This window comes from Haemaphysalis longicornis, unplaced genomic scaffold, assembly GCF_048455015.1.
Source record: "Haemaphysalis longicornis isolate Haplotype H1 unplaced genomic scaffold, Haemaphysalis longicornis Haplotype H1 scaffold_13, whole genome shotgun sequence".
NCBI lineage: Eukaryota > Metazoa > Arthropoda > Arachnida > Ixodida > Ixodidae > Haemaphysalis > Haemaphysalis longicornis.
In genome coordinates, this window is record NW_027526233.1 from 94,858,873 (window position 1) to 94,876,655 (window position 17,783).

The window sequence follows — 17,783 nt, forward strand, 5'->3', positions numbered from 1 at the left end:
GAAACAGCCAGAGGAGGACCTCGCGCTATCGACATTCCGAGGATTTGGAGTAAATAAACAACATCCAAAAACGTCACGAGTTTTTGTTGGCCGCTGCTGCACTGCCGGTGTTTTTCGCAGGCTCGCCGCTCCAATCGGAGGTCGCAGCGTCTGCTTTCGAGCAACGAACGATCCGATCGTTGGCGGCGGAGGCGGCGCAGACGCAGTAATTTCGTTGGCTCATCGGGCAGCTCTCCGCGACCTAAGTTCTACACCGATTCCAGGCACTCTATCTTCATTGTTTTTTATTACACTACACGCGAAAACTAGCCGGGGACAAGTAAAGTGCCCTGAGCGAGCCGCACGGTCGCTTCGCAGGCGGCGGCCACGGCCGCGAAGTGGCGCAGGCCGGCGCAGATAGCTCGAGCGATAGCTTGTTACCGCGGCACGGAATGGGTCCCAAGTCCCAAACATGGCACCACATATAAGAATGGAGTTAATTATGCGATAGCGGGATCCATAAAAATCGTCATCTGCACCGCTTAAGAGCGCGACAATAGAATATCTGTCCCTGTGTTAAGCCGAACACATCTGTAGGCGGGCTTGTAGGCAGTCCGGCCGGCTGCTCCCAGCGCGCGTCGTTCTCTAGCCACGGCAGCAATTTTTACTCGCAGCGCCTGCGTCACGTATACGGTAACTTTTTAGTTAGGCGGCACACGAGATCAGTACATTTGGGCATTCGAAGAAAGTGCCAGCGACGCTGATTCGACAGTGCTACGGCAGCTCTGCTCTTTGATATCTGCCCGACAATCACGTAGGCAGCTTTGTTTATACAAAATCTCACGTTTCATGGTACCTGTTGAAATCGAACTTGCAACTAGCTGCATTGAAAACGTCTCTAATTAAACAACCATTTGATTGATTGTAGGGTTTAACGCGCCGACGCAACGCAGGCGATGAGGCGCGCCGTAGTGGAGGGCTCCGGATTAATTTTGACCACCTGGGGATCTTTAACGTGCGCCGAAATCTCGTACACACGGGCGTTTTTGCTTTTCGCCTCCATCAGAAAAGCGGCCGCCGCGGCCGGGAATCGAACCCGCGACCTCGTGCTCAGCAGCGCAACGCCTTAGCCACTGAGCCACCGCGGCGGGTAATTAAACAACCATCGCACGCTGAAGCAAATGAGCTTTTCACACGTGACACGTCGGCCATTACTACTTTTCGCAACAAAAAACCAAGATGCAAAATTTTTGTGTCAGTGCCCTTTTAAATGTACAAGAAAGGTAGGTCATAAAACCTGCACCGGCCGACTAGTTGCTATGGTTTTCGCATACCAATCTGAACCGTGCACTGCAGAGCTATTCTTTCTTAAAGGGACACTGAAGTGATATGTAAACATTGCGGGATTACTAGCGCAAATTGTAGCCCGGAGTCCCCAGGCCATGTTTCGACCACTCTGGGCGCGTTTACGCGATTTTATTTAGTAGAAAAATTAATTCGAAAATGCTGTCCTCCTCTCTTTACGCTCGCCCATTTTCTGTGGCGTTTTCGTGTGACGTCAGGAGGTGCCGAGCTCGCAATTGGCTGCGCTACTGCACGGCTCCCCGGCCTTCAGACAGAGTCAGTCGGCCCAGCGTTTCGTCCGCCGGCCGCCGACTGGTCGTCGCAATTCCTTCGTTCATTTGAAACGAAGCCAGGACACGTTTGTGAATGGAAGAATGTGCCTTTCTTTACTTGGTTAGTTTGTACACTGTATCTAGCTCCAAGTCAAGGTCGCTTCACACAAGCGCTGCACAAGCGCACATGCGACGCTTCGCTGACTGGTACGCCAGTAGGAAAATATAAGGCCTCTTGAAGGCGGGAGAAGAGTCAGCGAAGTCAATATAGGTACTAAGGAAATAAAATCAACTGATATTTTTACCGTACAGCGTAAAAGTAGGGTGCGGGAAGCACTTTTTTGCGCTGGGCGAACAACCACAGCGGTCAGCAGCACGACTACGCATCTGCGAACGCTTTTCCGTCTACGAAATGCAGTTGCTTGACGTGAGCTATTGTGGAAACTCGGGGTACGCTTACTGCACGAGCGCAATACAACGAATAGTCACCTAAGCTGCTTGAAATGCAAAAACTAAATAAAAGTGTAAACGTATTGTGCAATATATACCTTATATAACTGAACCGGTCTCGTGGCCTAGTGGTCTGGGGCGCTAGGTGTGTTGTCGCAAGTGTTTTGCAAGTCCCGAGTTCGAGTCCCCGCGTGTACGTACTTTTTTTTTTTGTAAGTTACCTTTTTCGTTTTCTGCCGATGTTTTCTACATTCAGTTCATCTTTTTTTTGGGCCGCAACGTTCATGGCTCCACGAACTAGTTCAGTCTCCGGGGCATCAGGGTCTGAGAGGTAACGAGGCCGCGCACGCGGCTGCCCGAGCGCTTACCCACCGGGCGCCTCACCCATGCTCTCCCGGCTCGGAGATTAGCAAGCCACTTCTGCGGTTTAGAGATATCGTAAAACATTACTGCGATAACCGCCGGCTTTACCCAGCCCCTGCAAAGGGTCTGAGCAAGGCCGATGAGCGAATACTGCGCCGCCTGCAGACAAACACATTTATGTGCCCTGCAGTAGCAAAGCATTTCGATCCTAAAACAGATGGGCGGTGTCTGCACTGTGGGGAGGTGTCCGACACCTTCCACATGGTGTGGGCATGCCATCGCAACCCTGCGTTATCCCCCAACCCTTCCCCTACCAGAGAGGCATGGGAGGCGGCCCTGCTCAATTGCTCGGGGCTGGAGTCTCAAAGGGCTCTAGTTCGACGGGCGAGAGTGGCGGCCTTGACCAATGGGGTCCCGGAATAGGGACTGCACCTGTGCGGAGCGCCACAGGCCCTAACTCTCTTCTATTCTGATCAAAAATAAAGTTTCACTTCTCCTCCTCCTCCTCCTCCTCCTCCTCCTCCAGAACGCGCGCAGGCTGGCACTGGCGCGCTAGCGAGTTCTCGTTGGCGTGCTGTTGCCCTAAGCACCGACTGCTTGCGGGCAGTGGGCACAGGCCAGAATGAACAGACCTTTGGCCTGGTGCGAACACGCTTTTTACGGTACAGGCATGAGTGAGGCAAGCTCCAAATATGGGGGAAAAGCGCATGACATTTGGGCGTCTGCGGGTACGCGAAGGGCGTCCATGCACTGCGTAGGCCTCGGCTAGTGAATGGTACGATTGCAAGCCGTCCTGGGAGGCTTATCTTTATGCATTTTCACAGCTGACAACATGGCAGAAGCGCGGTACGATGATTACTGAGTTATCGAGAATGCCCATCCAACAACGCCACCAGTTGTGTTTTACAGAACCGAAACCGAAACCGAAACTTGTTTGGTTGCTCACCTTGAGCATCGTCCAATCACGGTGCCCGCTCCTCCTAACGTCACAGCTTTAGTTGGTGCGGCCGCCGCAAACCGCGCATGGTAGTTTTTCTTCTTTCGCGGTTTGTAAAATAATTATCGATTTGTCAACCGGATAAACGATGAAAAGTGTGCTAATTTGAGCCACTCTACGCAGTCCAAGCAAAAACGGGAGCTTGACAAATTCACTTCAGTGTCCCTTTAAGGACTGAAATACCATTAGTAATTGGCCTATTAACATCGCATGGTTACGTTAAAAGTGTATATTTATAAGTTGACAACATTCCCGCATTTTACCTCCGAAATACGCTCAAATGTGCTGTTTCCTGAGCGCCGCCTCTCCCGCTGATTTCTGAGGTCAAAATGAAAACGAGGTACCTATAACACGCATCGAATTGTGCGCCCTGCCAGTGCGTTTATGCCGTTCAGCCTACGTTCTAACAAACAATCTTGTTCAATTTATTGCATAAACATTGCCCAAACCTGCCATACATCAGAGAAATAGCCTGTGGGGGTTGCATTAGGTTCACAGTATTGAATTTCGGGCGACAATATTTGATGGACCTTATTCATTTGATGCACTTAGCGAATTAGTTACTCCGGTTCGGTGGTAATCACATCATAAATGCGATGCCCAGCGATTCTCTTTGAGACCGTTTGTCTATTGCCAGAAAATATATACCTTCGGTGCATACTTCTGCCTCTTACTAACCGGCATGAGGCGTAGTTGATTGGGTAGAGTATAAAACGGTACTTTCGTTTGTATCCGCTCCACTTGAATGCCAACTCGAAACATGTTTTTTATGTGCACGTGATGGATGGCCTTGAAAATTTGTATCTTACCTCCGTCGATTGTGTAATTAGCAACGTCAGGAGTAAGTCCAAATTTGAGATCAAATGTAGCCGTTTTTCTGCAAAACAAATCCCACCCACAAAATTTGCAAGTGATTGACTGAAAGTTTGCGCACATAGGCTGAAAAACGTCGCTTTCCCCGTCCCGCTTATGTCCTTTTGGCGATGTTAAGATAACGCTTACACACACAGTAAGGGATTAACATTGATTTAAAAAGAAACAATAACAGATATTTTAAAATTGGCCTTAACAAAAGCTGCCCTTGTTGTTTTTCAACTTTTCTTAGCACAATCTGCTATAGGTCACAGAGGATGAGACGCTTCAGTAAGGCTTATTGAATGGGTATATACCAATCGGCGTGAAAGAGGTTTAGCTGTCGACGCTTATTTACGTTCTTCTCAATATAAGTGGGTTGATATTCATTAGTCTCAATTATTTACCGCCTACTGCTGGGGGAAAGAGAACACAATGAGAGGGACTATGTGAAATATTGACCATTTCGTTTCCTGTAGTACTAAATAAATCTACAAAAACGCAGGCAATCATACTAGCACTCAATCAGGATGTATCGCACGGTGTCATAAGGATTTGGTCTACTCGTCCAGCATTAAGCGATACTAAAATCAGAAAACTGCCATAGCTTAGCCTGTATAGCCTAAGCCGATTTAAACGGCCACGCGTTCGCACTGTACTAGCGCACTGGGCAAGGAAGACATAGCGAATTGACCTTTTACCTGCTTACGTTATAAGAAGAGTCGACTTTCTCGGGCAACAACAATTGTATAGTTGCATCACGGCGGCTGCTTCGTATGTGATCCACCTCTCTTGATTTTTACTCATCCGGAAAAACCGCTTCTGCTTACTATCAAAGTCAATATCAATGCTTAACTGTAACCGTGGCAAGTCGATGACCGCAAACGATTTGGTCTATTGGGTAAAATTCAAGGCAGGCGACTCTCGTGGAATATGAAGAAACCTGTTTAAGTTTAACCCAGGTGGCGCTGCCGCTTCCTCTCGCTTAAGGTCCCTAAAATTACTAAGGTAGCGCCATCTTTAGATCTCGCCGCCTTTCGCCCTCGCCCGCGCTCCTCTCTTACTTCGTTTTTTGCCATTTTCTTTTTCGCCGGCGAACGCCGCGCGCCATTGGCCAAGGGAAAAGTCACGTGGTTTTGTTTTTTTTTTGCTCCGCCGCCGGGTCGCCTCGCCGATGCTTCGCCGGCTGACACATTGCGCAACGCCGCCGCTGCGACGCCATTGCTGGCTTCCGAGCCACCGTCGCCACCGTGCTTCAGTACCGGCTTTATCGTAGGCGCCAGCTAATAGCAAAGTAAGAATTAGCTGCTCGTTTCGAAAAAATGTCGCGCCGGTGTCGTTTTAGGTTGCTTCTCGGTGTCGATGTGTTGTGCCTTAGGCAGCGCGAATATCGTCAGGCAGGGCACAAGACTTCGTTATTCCGTCCGGGAAACGCGACGCAGAAAGGAGAAATGTTTGGTTGCATAGATTTGAACGGGCATACTTCAGGCCGACGCTACCATCACTCTTTTGCGAGGTAAGTTTCTGAATGCTTGTTCTTGCTCTGTTAAATTCTGCGCGAGCTTGAACGGTCACTTACGAAGAAATGCGTATTCCCTTCGCGACCGTCGTCCACGCTTTGTTCTGAGTAGGCATTGCGCGCAGCGCCGAGTTCGTCCCGTCGTAAGCTTTGGTTTGGATAAGAGGCCGTGTATTTGTCATGTGCGCGCTTAACTTCCAGCATCAATATCAGCGGCGTAGCATGTTCAGTCAGTTGTCGTAAGGATTTCGTGACGCGAGAATTGTTCACCTGAATTCATGCTTGTTTTGGCCGACGGCAGCTTGCGTTTGACCATGTATCTGTGCGTTCCGAGTGCGTGTACGCTCTTTTTGGCGTGAAGTCATGTTTTGTGTGTTAGCTACGCGGGTGGTATTATAATCCCGTTGTTATGACATCGGAGTGATTTGCTGCGTAATATGGGCTTGGTCGGTGCGGCGCAAATTGAGGCTGTTGCTAGAAAAAAAAAATTGCGGCTAGGTAAAACAATTTAAGGTCAGCTAATATAGTGATCGCGCCGTTGACGTACGTTTGATGCGCAATTTCTGTTATCGCTTTATTAAATTCGCGCACGTTTGAATGAGCACTTCAAATGCATATTCGCACCGTAACGGCTGTACGCCCTTTCTTCCGTGTATGCACAGAGGAACGTTAATTACGACTTACGTTTGCATTACACGTGATGCCGTACATTTGCAGTGTGCGCGCTTACTTCATCTTAGTAGTCAATGGCGCAGCGTATCCACTCATTGCGATTTGAACCAAAACACACTGGGCGACTATATCATTTTCAGCAGACGTATTTTTGTCCAGCAAAGCGCTTGCTAAACGGGTTTAGTGTAGCGAGTTGAGCGGACGCGGCACTGAGCAGATGCGCGAACACGAATTTGACCATGCTACGGTAGAACAGTAACTCCCTTCTGCAATGCATTATTGCCTATATTTGCGAAGTGTTTGTGGCGCATCTCAAACTCGGTGGCGACATTTTTTTCCCTTCTCAATAGGATTATTTCACGGATCAATTTGAGCAACGGATATTGGAGAAGCTTGGCGTTAAAAAAACTAAACCCAAATGCCACTCCCAACATTTTTTCTCACGGGAAGCCACGTCAGCAGCACAAGCCACCTGCACGACGTCATTACGGACGTTTGTTCCAATAAAATATCTATTTGCTGGCACCAATTCATTTTTGTGATTTATTGTTTTCTCTTGATAATTATCGTGACATTGGTCCTTTTTCCAATTTCTTTCGGGTGTATCCCTGTGTTAGTGCAATGTACAAATCTGCCAGAATATATCCCACCGCAAAACAATTCTGTCCAGGCGCCTCCATTAATAACTGCTGTAAACGACCGCGCCCGGTGAAAAAAACGTATTGCAGGATTAATTAACTGCAGTAACTAGTTACATAATTTGTACCTAGAGGGACTCGATCTCTGGTTCGTATGAGAAATAAAAGGCCACAAATCTGTAATTTCAGTTTACCCGATCGATTGATCGCAGTCTTCTCTGGCGCGTATTCCCAGAATTACAAGTCTGCGTTTTTCACTAGGTTCGCACATGAACGTACGGCCGCGAGTGTAGTTTAGTGTATCCGGCTGCGAAGTCGGGGAAGCAGGGGCTTTTCACGTCGCTGTACGTGCACACACGCACAACAGCATGTGTATGTTTTTAGTCTACTCACAGCAGCCTATAACGACATGAAGGTGAAGGAAACATTTCTACAAAAACGGCAAAGCACTCTAAACTGCGCGGAATTAAGGTAGGCTGTAGGTCGTTAGTAAAAGCGGGCGCAGAGTGAACGCCGCTGAGGATACACAATTATCGCAAGAAAGGCGAGTGCAAGGACGCCAGCGCAGCGCTCGAACTACGGCATTTGCGAATGAAGCGCACTGTATACTGCCGCGAACCGTGCGCAAGACCTCTGTGCAGTGATTGCACGACCACAGTCACGCGAATGCAAGAACGGAACTACCGTAACAGAGCAGTTTGAAATGTCCACGCTCGATCCTTTCGCATTCACGAGCTATCCTGAGGTGTTACAGAATGCCGCACACGTAAACAAAAACCGCGCTGTGCGTATGCGCCAGCGGCATCCGCCCCGCAAATATCCCCTTGTAGACAAAAATATAAAACAAAACACTATCACTCAGTGCGTGTTGGTAAAACGGGGCTCTAGAAATCCTATAAATGCTACCACAGAGCGATTTCGGCGCGAAAACAAGAGCAAACTGCAGCGAGCGTCCTGAAGCGTAGCGAGGGCGTCTGCTCTCAAGTGGCCAACAAATATGGCGGCCCCGCCGCGGAGTTAAAGGGACGGCGGCGCCGCGGGTGAGGGGAGAGAAAAAAGAGGAGGGCAGCGGAGAAGGAGGGAGCAGTTGGCGCTACCTTAGTTCTTTCAGGGACCTTACTCTCGCTGACAAGGAAGCGGGAATGTTATCCATTTTAGTAACCCTTGCTAGTGATCGAGGGGTGGCAGTTTTTTCGGTTCCGTTAGCCAGCAGAGACCGCTCCCACAGAAGACAACCGCTAAGATGAAATATTTAGACCGTTACCCCTTCTCGTATGTTGCCTAGACATTGTGGGTGAAGAAGACGTCAGAATAAACAAGACAACTCCTGTAATTTTATTACCGCTTAACACCGAAGAGAGCGAGCGCAAATTCATCCCCGTTATGCTCCAGTTGCCACGAGAGGTTGTGTTACACACAGACTGCTTTATTCAACATAGGCTGCACCACGTGAAATCTCTAAAGCGCAATACAGAGAGAGGACCACTCGCCATCCACAACTACCGCCGCAAATATGGTTGAGTTGATTGGTTGATTGGATTGCCTTATAATGATTTTTTTTTCAAACAAAAAAGAAACCCAAACATCTCGCAATGTCAATAAAGTGTCTCCCACTTTAAGCGGGACACGCAATTTGCTCTGTTTTCCTGCATTGTGAATAACGCTGGTCCTTTAGTAATGAGAGATTTCATGCATTTCAAAAAGCTATGGAAGGAAGAAATACACTTACCTTAGCAGAGTTGGTGGGCCTTGACGAAACCAAACGTAACTGGCCTCTCTGGTCTCCTCGTTGTAACGAGTTCGTGTTACGTTTAGGCAGCCGTAAGAAGGGCAGCTGCTAGCTGTATAAGCGGCGATTAATTTTGGCAGATTACCCAGAGCCTGCAGTAACAGAGTACTTGGAGTAGAGACACTATGGTGGAGTTTTGGAAGAATTACTTATTTGTCGCTTGTAGGGGTGCTTATGTAGAATTTGTATTTGCTGGAACGGTTGAAAACTTCAAAATTCAGATCAGTTTCTCAAGTGATTTCCCTACTATTGCCTATTTTTGGGGACAAAAAGCGGTTTAATTTTGCGTTGTTTGAGCTAAACAATTACCAGGAAATGGAGCATATAAAGAAATCATGAAAAAGAGGCAGTGAGTTTAATTTTGTCTCAATTCTACCTCCTTTTCACTCTATCGCTCTTGCATTCTCTCTTCAACTAAAGCAATGGGATTGCGGGTCTGATAGAGAAGGTCTCTATAAATTCATTGTCATATTTTCACCGTCCGTTTAACCCACCGAACCTTAAATACTCTGTGGGATTGAACCACCCTACTAGAATAATATTACGTGCTTTTAAATACATTGACCTTCATTTCACTGGCAACATTTTTAGGGAACGATTTCCCGATTCCCCTTCGAGACCGCTTTCTAATAAAAAATGTGATTATGCTGGATCACGTAAAAAGCAATTTGGACTAAATAAATCCGTGATCTTGGTATTTTCTACAAATCTTTCTTTAGTGAAAATTGCAAAACTGAAGAAACAGCCCGCTTTAACTACTTTTTTTCTAATATACTGATCGGCTGCAAATTATTGTGGTTCAGCCGCAAAAACTCGCATACTACCACCGGAATCAACACTTCAATATGGCTAAGCACTGCAAGAATGAGGGTTGTACACCTTTGGAGCTGTCTCATGTAATTTCGAATGGCTGGCAGACAACGCTTCACTAACCCCGGGACACCGATGTCATAGTTTCTGAATGTTTTCATACGAGGACGTGGCCACTCAGGTTCTTTGACGAACGCTGCAGGAACATGTCATAATGTATTCCCAGGTAGTAGCTTCGTTTGTTTTGTGTAGCCGGCTTCTCTTTGATGCCTCGTTCACCGTCTTGCATTTCCAGGCTTCATCAGTGTGACCCTTGTGGTGATGTGTGTTGCGCAGGCAGCTGTATCTTAACGTGTTTACAGCACGTAAATTCACGCCCTTTAGCAATACAAGGGGCTGCTTCAGGGAAGACGGGGGACAGCGCGTTACCATATGTTATTTTATACGCGCAACTATTGCTGCCTGCTTTGAATTCCGCCGACCGCCGCGATCCGCTGATAATAGACTCTCAACTGAGCCCCACAGGATCAGGACACCTGATAAACGGAATAGCGTTGAAACGCAGTGTAGCAGGAGGAAGGGGGGGGCGGGAAGAGAGGGCTCTACACGCAATGCACCAAGAAAGCAGTCGTAGTCCAGAATTATTGCGCAAAGAAAGACACAGAAATCTCCCCACCCTTCCCACTATGCCAACAAAACTCAACGTAACATACTGAAGAATACCGACTCAAAAACACGACGGGGGCCCTTAAACAACCATTTTCCTGCGTCAACGAACCCACACTAGTTTCACATGAATAAACGGCCATGAGAATATAAATTATTGGGCTAAGAAAAAGTTGCCTTCCTTCAAACAACACCATTTTCTTACACCGGCGGAGACAGACAAACTCGAGGCAGCCACACACATTCATATTTCAGAAGGGAAACAGTTAGCTTGAGAAGACGAGAACTAATTCATTTCAAAGGCGCATAGAAGAAACCCTCAATGCTTGATCATATTACTCCTTTTATTCAGCCTTGCAGTGACAGCTCTTGACAAACGATTGAATATAATACAAGGAACCAAGCATGCCAACGAGCACGGATGATATTACAATCTGGGCAAGGCCAGATTCACTGGGAGGAAAGAAACACAATCAGCAAATAACGTTGATGTGATCAAAAACTATGTCTTACAGTGCGGTGTTGCGGGGCCCACGGAAAAATCCAAGTTCGTTTGCGTAAAGTAAGGAGCCAGAAAATGATACCATACAAGTACTCCTAAACGACAAGCAAATCTCCGAAAAACAAATCAGAATCCTCGGCATGTGGCTTCACAGCAGCGGTAGGAGCAGAAAAAGGGTCTTAGCACTTTAAGCACCACAGAAAGCATGAACACAATGGTACATAGAATCGGCCACCATGCCACAGGCAAGAAAGAGGACACACTAAGCACACAACGTCTTTTTCAGTACATTTCGTACAGGTTATGGTATAATTGCTTTCATAAAGACAGAGAAAGGGCAACTAATGAGTATCCTAGGGAAAATGTAAAAAAATCCCCGCAAGCTGGCCCTAACACATGTACCAAAAACCTACTAGCACTAAAGTACGTAATACCTCTATCGATTGATTGATTGATTGATTGTAGGGTTTAACGCGCCGACGCAACGCAGGCGATGAGGCGCGCCGAAGTGGAGGGCTCCGGATTAATTTTGACCGACAGGGGATCTTTAACGTGCGCCGAAATCTCGTACACACGGGCGTTTTTGCTTTCCACCTCCATCAGAAAAGCGGCCGCCGCGGCCGGGAATCGAACCCGCGACCTCGTGCTCAGCAGCACAACGCCTTAGCCATACCTCTGTCGAACCTAAATAAGCCCTGAAAGCAGCACAGAAACTAACGACTGACTCTACAATCGACAGGCATGAACTGCTAAAAAATTGTTTGTCCTGAGTAAAATCTATCCAGCCAGGCATAAACACTTGTGGGCATCATGCGGGAATACGCCCACACTGTACCACGTCACGTGGGAGTGCATCAAGCCACCCATAACACCACACATAAAGCATCGTTGGGCAGCGCGATGGGAGCCTGTTGTGACTGGCGAGGACAAAAAGAACAACGTGCTCTGAAACAGTGTGTCAAGCAGGCGGCACAAGACAGCGGTGCCCGGTATAAAACCACCAGCAACACGTCCAGACAATCCTTCTGCGAAAATGCACCGAAGAAAAGAAACCTGATTCTACTGAATTCCTATGTCGAACGAATGTATGCTTAGTGAAAGTTTACTTGAAGAGATAGTTTGTTGGCTATGAAAAAAAAAGAGCGGATACCCATGCAATAAAAATGGAGCGGCTCCCTTCCGTAAGCCACAGTGTGAGAGTTCATTCGGATGGTCTTCAGGATATTGTCGTCCCAGGTCTCGTAAGAGGAAAGTAGTTTTTGGCGATTCGTTTTTCGGACCAAAGTGTGTGCTACACTCGCACTCGAAGATGTAGAACCTGCTCTGAGCACAGCGATATACCAGTGCCACTACTTCTTCCACAGTTGAGAATCAGCTGGCGGGGGCTGGCCGCTGGTGGGATGTTCCGGCCAGATAAAGATTACAATATTTAGTCTCTTCCCGTAGCCGTGCTACCGCTCAAACACAAACATTCTGTATGAGGGAAACGTGAGGGAAAACTATGCATCACTTCACCACCACCACACAAACCATCATCTCACTATCAACAAACTATGGTCTCAGATAGGCGGTGAAAAAAGTACGTGCGATTGGGATACTCCTTAATGAAACATTTGTGCGCAGCGTGAAGGGCAGTCTTCACGGTCACGGCGCAAATCAGCTGCGTCTAAGGAAATGGTCGCATGATGGCAGGCGCTTCTTTCCCGTTGTCTCGCAGCGCGGCGCCGTCGCCGAGTATGTTGTTTCAAATGGTGTTTCAAACTCCCGCGCAAACGTCACGTGGTTTCGATGAGCCACGAACGGAGAGTAGGCGAATGGCGAAAGTGTGAGGAGAAGGGATTGAGAGACATGGGGCCATACATGCGCGGGCAGCCCTCATATTTTTGGAAGGCACTACTCTCCGTTTTCTCTCTGCCTTAGCTGCCTCGTTTCCTCACTCGGTTACGCGGATATCTTCGCTCACGCCTCCACCGCCGTAGAACAAAGCAGCGGGCGTCAAAGGGTCGCACGCTAAAACTGTGCGCGGAAGGCGCCTATGACATAGAATGCCACTCCAAAACTCGTCCACACGCTAGATGTGTAATAGCAGCTCGAGCATGCAGAGAGCAACTACTCGCCAAAAATTTCTCTCGGAAAGAATTTGGGATGGTCGTTTAGCATCTGCGACCAATATCAAGTTTCATCTGACGTCACAGAACCGTAGCCAAATCTGTTTTTCACTCAATACAAGGCGAATCAGAATATATTTCATATATTATAGTATTTAAAAATATAATACACTGTCAGTGCTATCAGTTAAATGCTGTTCAAGGGCAATTTAGAGGTGCCTCGATCCATTTATTTGGTAGCTGCGTCAACATAATGTGATTAAGTTGTATTTCTACTGGTACCAATCGTAAGTTGTTTGTCCGCTCTCCTGGTACAGCTATAATTTTGGCGTTGTAGCCGCAACTAGCCGTTCTGGAAAAAGGTGGCCGGTACTTCAGAACATGACAGGGCAGCGAACGCTTCAGTATGTGAAAACAAACGGCACGTGATAATTTTGGAAGGAACTGGCATGATATACATTACCCCCGAAGAGTTTCTCTGTTGGTATTTTTTTTAAGAGTTTTTCTTCTCCGGCCCCGCCTTAATTTCCATTTTAGCTCTACCGAAGCGAAAGAAACAAGCGTACACCTTCTGAAAAAATAAGCTTGCCATTTTGATTCTATTTTCATTGGATCAAAATCGGAAGGTTATTTATCGTGTCGCACCGAAAAATGAGCAAATCGCTTGTAGCTGCACTATCTTCTTTACGAATAGTATTTTGATACTTCCAAACGTTGTCAAAAATTTCTAAGATGCTTCTTACCCCATTAAAAAGCAACTTCTCTTAGAATTCCAACTGCTCAAGCTGTAGAAGCTTTTATTTTAACAGGCATGTATAGCTCTTACGATAGGTATTTTTACCTTCCCTTAATGCCTTCGTTAGTTGTCAATAAGCCTAAGAAAAATACGCAAATTTAATATTGAGTTTATTGTTATAAATATAGCTACATTTCGGGCTCACCGCACTCTACAATCATGTAAGACTGGTGGAGCGTATTAAACGCAGACTAGTAAGGATAACACTTGTGAGAACAAGCAACCGCATCATTGAGGTACGGTGCTGATTGTTTATAAAAGAGCATGTTCATTAGGCCACTTTTTCATTTCCTCGTTCAGTCCACAGAAACTGCGCTTTCAATCATTTACAAACTGCCTGTATTTTATTAATGTACTTTCACGCCAACGTTTCCCGTTGTAAAGATTTCCTATACCTTTTGAGCGAAAAAACAATCAAAGTAGATACACTTTCATCCTCCACACGCAAAACGTCCACAGTATCACGTGCCCGAAGATATAGCAAGGAAGTTACCCACAGCAGTGCAATGCCCATTTGTAATGAATGATTACGAATTCCATCCTCTGTCTCACAGCGCTTCGCATCGCAGAAAAAGCAGATACAATGCGCGACAAGCAGTCTTTATACGCCACTCTGTGTATCCATATTACCCGGTATTGGTTTCACGCGCAAATGGAAGGACGTCATTAATATTAAGAAATATATTGTGTAAAACCTTACAGGGAACCAACTCTTTCGCACAGTGAACCACAAGTCAGCAAGGTGCGTTGAAGCAATCACGAAAAGCATGAGCAGTAGGTCGGTGGCGTCACAACAGCGACGGAGAAAACACCACGTGACATAAGTCACCGACCTCATAGCCCGCCTCAAAAATGCATTGCGACCAAACAACACTGGGAAAAACAACACAAGGTAGAAGGGCACGGAATATAACAGACCTCCAACAAAACATCACCGGGCCAAGCAGAATGCTGAGAGGAGATCCTAAAGAAGCACATATCTGCCTTCTTATTCAGCGTGCAAACATTTTTGAGTGGTGGAATGCTCCTTTGATAGTTTTTTTACATGGCCGTAATACGCTGACAAAACATGCTTGTTCCAATGTTTGACACTTCTCATAAAGAGTTCTCCTGTTTCTCCTAGGAATATTACACATTAAAATGAGGAGCCCGGTCGTACTCACAGGAAAAGCATAAAGCGCGCACAATAAAAAAAGCAACAAAGCCGCTTGTGGGGTCATGCAGCCCCCTTACGGGAGGTTAAAGCAGTGTTCAAAAAGGATGTTTTACAAATCTTCCTCGAGTAACAGCACTTTCTGATTTTCATGTTTTGCGGTAACATTTGCTCTATTTGTATGTACAAATAGCTAGCCTCACCCTTCTTCAGAACTAAAAACTTTACGTACTCTTGCTCTTCGAGCAAAGTACAGAATTCTGACAGTATTTCCTTGGGAACATTAGGTTTACTAAAATTTCTTTGAGTAATTTAACGGAGGGCCAGTTCTTTATATTGCATTTTATTTCATTTCATTTCATTTATTATACCCTTAAGGGTCCACAGGCATTGCATAAGGGGGGGGTAACAAGGTTTGCAGGAGTAATATTGAACGAACGAAAAAAAGAAAACAGCAAGAAGGTGAGCATGAGAGCCGGAAATTACAAAACAAAGAATACCTTAAATAACAACTACACAAATATGTACAAAGGTAACAGTGAAGTCAGCGAACAGAATTCAGAATACGCAAGGTAGTTGAAGCATCAATAAAACCATCAATCCAGAACAGTAGAATAACATCGTTAACGCATCATGTGAAGGTCTTTTCAAGCTTATCTATAAATTGTGTGCTATTAGTGCATGTGGCGATGTCGGCGGGTAAAGCGTTCCATAGAATAATAGCGTTAGGAAAAAATGACGAAACAAATGCTGACGTTCTGCTGGTTATCGGGGCTAATGGGCAAGTGTGATTTAGGCGGGGTGATATTCTGTGAGGCGGCCTTAGTAGCGTGTGTCTTGATTCTTGCCGATAAAAGAAATTATGGAGGAGGCATAGGCGAGCAATAACGCGGCGTGATTCAAGGGTCACAAGGGAGAGAGATAGTTTAAGGGCAGCGACGCTGACATGACTTGAAGTAGAGTGCACTTGAAATGAATGACGAAGCAACATTCATAGCTGGATCGATATCTTAAAGCGACGGTTACACCAATCTGCGCTCGTCATTTATTTGATTAGTACATGCTTCCAGTAGCGCATGATGCCGCCACGAATATGTTGGCGATTTGGTTAAATTCTTCCCCCCTGTGTGAGCTGTAGTGCTATCTGAACATACGCGGTTCAAACGTTTTTTCACGCCGAGTAGAAACCATACCCTGGGCCAGGTAGGAAAGTGGAGAGAATCTGTCTACTGAATGCAATATTGTATGGTAATCGATTCGTAGAACATGCACAAACGCAACGACATCAACTTTGCGTAAACTTGGCAGCACCATAGAATTGAGAAGAATGTTGTCTGTATAGTTATAAACCATTTCTTCAATCGCTAACTGCCGTGTCATCAATTATTCCCGCCACTTTTTGAAAGGCTCTGCGTCAAGTGTCCAGCAATTAAATGCACTTACCTCACAAGACTTTTTAATGACAGACAAAAAATCTCTGCCGTAGATATTATAGCGGTTCAAAAGATGGTTCACAATCTTCGCGTTCTTCGAAAACTCGCTACTGGTGTTTCGAAGGGGCTCTGGCAATATGTACACCATGCCCCACTATGGGTGCGATGTTATTGACAATTTCGCAATCGCGGGTCAAAAAGATACAGGAACTTGTAGTTGGACTGTTGCGAGCAGGCCAACGTTCTTTAGGGGTCTTCGTGTTTCACAATTCACAAACGCTGGATAACGTTGTGCAATAGACGAGCCCTTGTGCAACATTAGGAAAGACAAAGCGCAAATTATCCCATTTTTTAAAGGTATTTTAAATTGTGGAAAGTAATAAAGCGGTGCACCATCAATTGCCAGGGGAAGTTAAAGCGGCCTCCAAAATGGGTACAATCTGGATGTAGAACTCAGATATTTACCTTAAAGGCATTAACAGGGCCGTCGAGGGGTGGAGAAGTTGGAGTCGGAGTCGGTGTAGGAGTAGGAGTAGAGGTTGGAGTCGAAGTAACAATCGTAGTCGGAGTCGCAGTCGGGGTCGGAGTCGGTGGAGGATTCTTGTGGCTGCAAAACGTCAACAAGGGTAAAATAAGGCAAAGCGGATTGAAAACCAGTTCCATATCGAAGTTATGATGTTGAAACTCGGATTTTTCCAACTGACAAGAAAGGTCGCTACTCCGGTATTTGTAGTGAATACGCTCGGGAAGTATATCTAGAGCTTGCTTAGCTTTTCGAAACAGCGAGTCATGTCGCATCCGGCGAAGCCCGAGCCTTATTGGCATGCGCATAAATATCACAATTTTGTTAGGCAAAAATACCGGCCGGAATCATAAAAATCCCTGCGTAGGCCGTACATTGAAATATATGCACTAAAAGAACATTAAGAAAGCATTCGGCAGTAGCAAGCTTTCCGGCAGGAAACGTTACTGCCGTTTTGCGAAAGAAGCTCTTGTCAGGCGCAAAATGCTACTTGGTTCCATATTCTTTGGAAATACCTGATTGTATATCAAGGAAAATAGAACAAGTTTTGTTCAATCACGAAGCCAACACTGGAGAACATATTCGTCGTCACTGAAATAGTACTGACCACAAATAGCTAACCAACTGTTTCTAACCGCTACAATTTCCTGACTCTACTCTCAGAACACCCGTAAATGGTCAAGGAAGCTGAAATTTTTTGCAATGATCAGTTTAGGAGATCTCCATTGCATACACGTGGATTCGCAATCGATAAAAATGGCGGACGATTCACTAATGGTGCAAGTCTAGAACAACAGCAGAGCGGGGGGGGCGGGGGTTCTTTCCTCGGAGACCCGGCTGTTGCAGCTCACATGCATTTCAAAAATAGCCCCACAAAGTTTTTCATCACTGACACGTCTCCATCGTTTTATCCGCGG

The 17,783-nt window shown here is 46.3% G+C and overlaps 1 long non-coding RNA gene across 1 annotated transcript; it reads right to left on the reverse strand.

Annotated features, from left to right (window-relative positions):
• Positions 1 to 4,214: 4,214 nt before the first annotated feature.
• LOC144164149 (uncharacterized) lies at positions 4,215 to 17,051 on the reverse strand. Its single transcript, XR_013321077.1, has 3 exons — positions 16,809 to 17,051; positions 8,816 to 8,967; positions 4,215 to 4,282 (listed from the first exon to the last, which is right to left on the reverse strand). It is a non-coding gene; the product is annotated as an uncharacterized LOC144164149 (long non-coding RNA).
• Between the last annotated feature and the right edge of the window lie 732 nt (positions 17,052 to 17,783).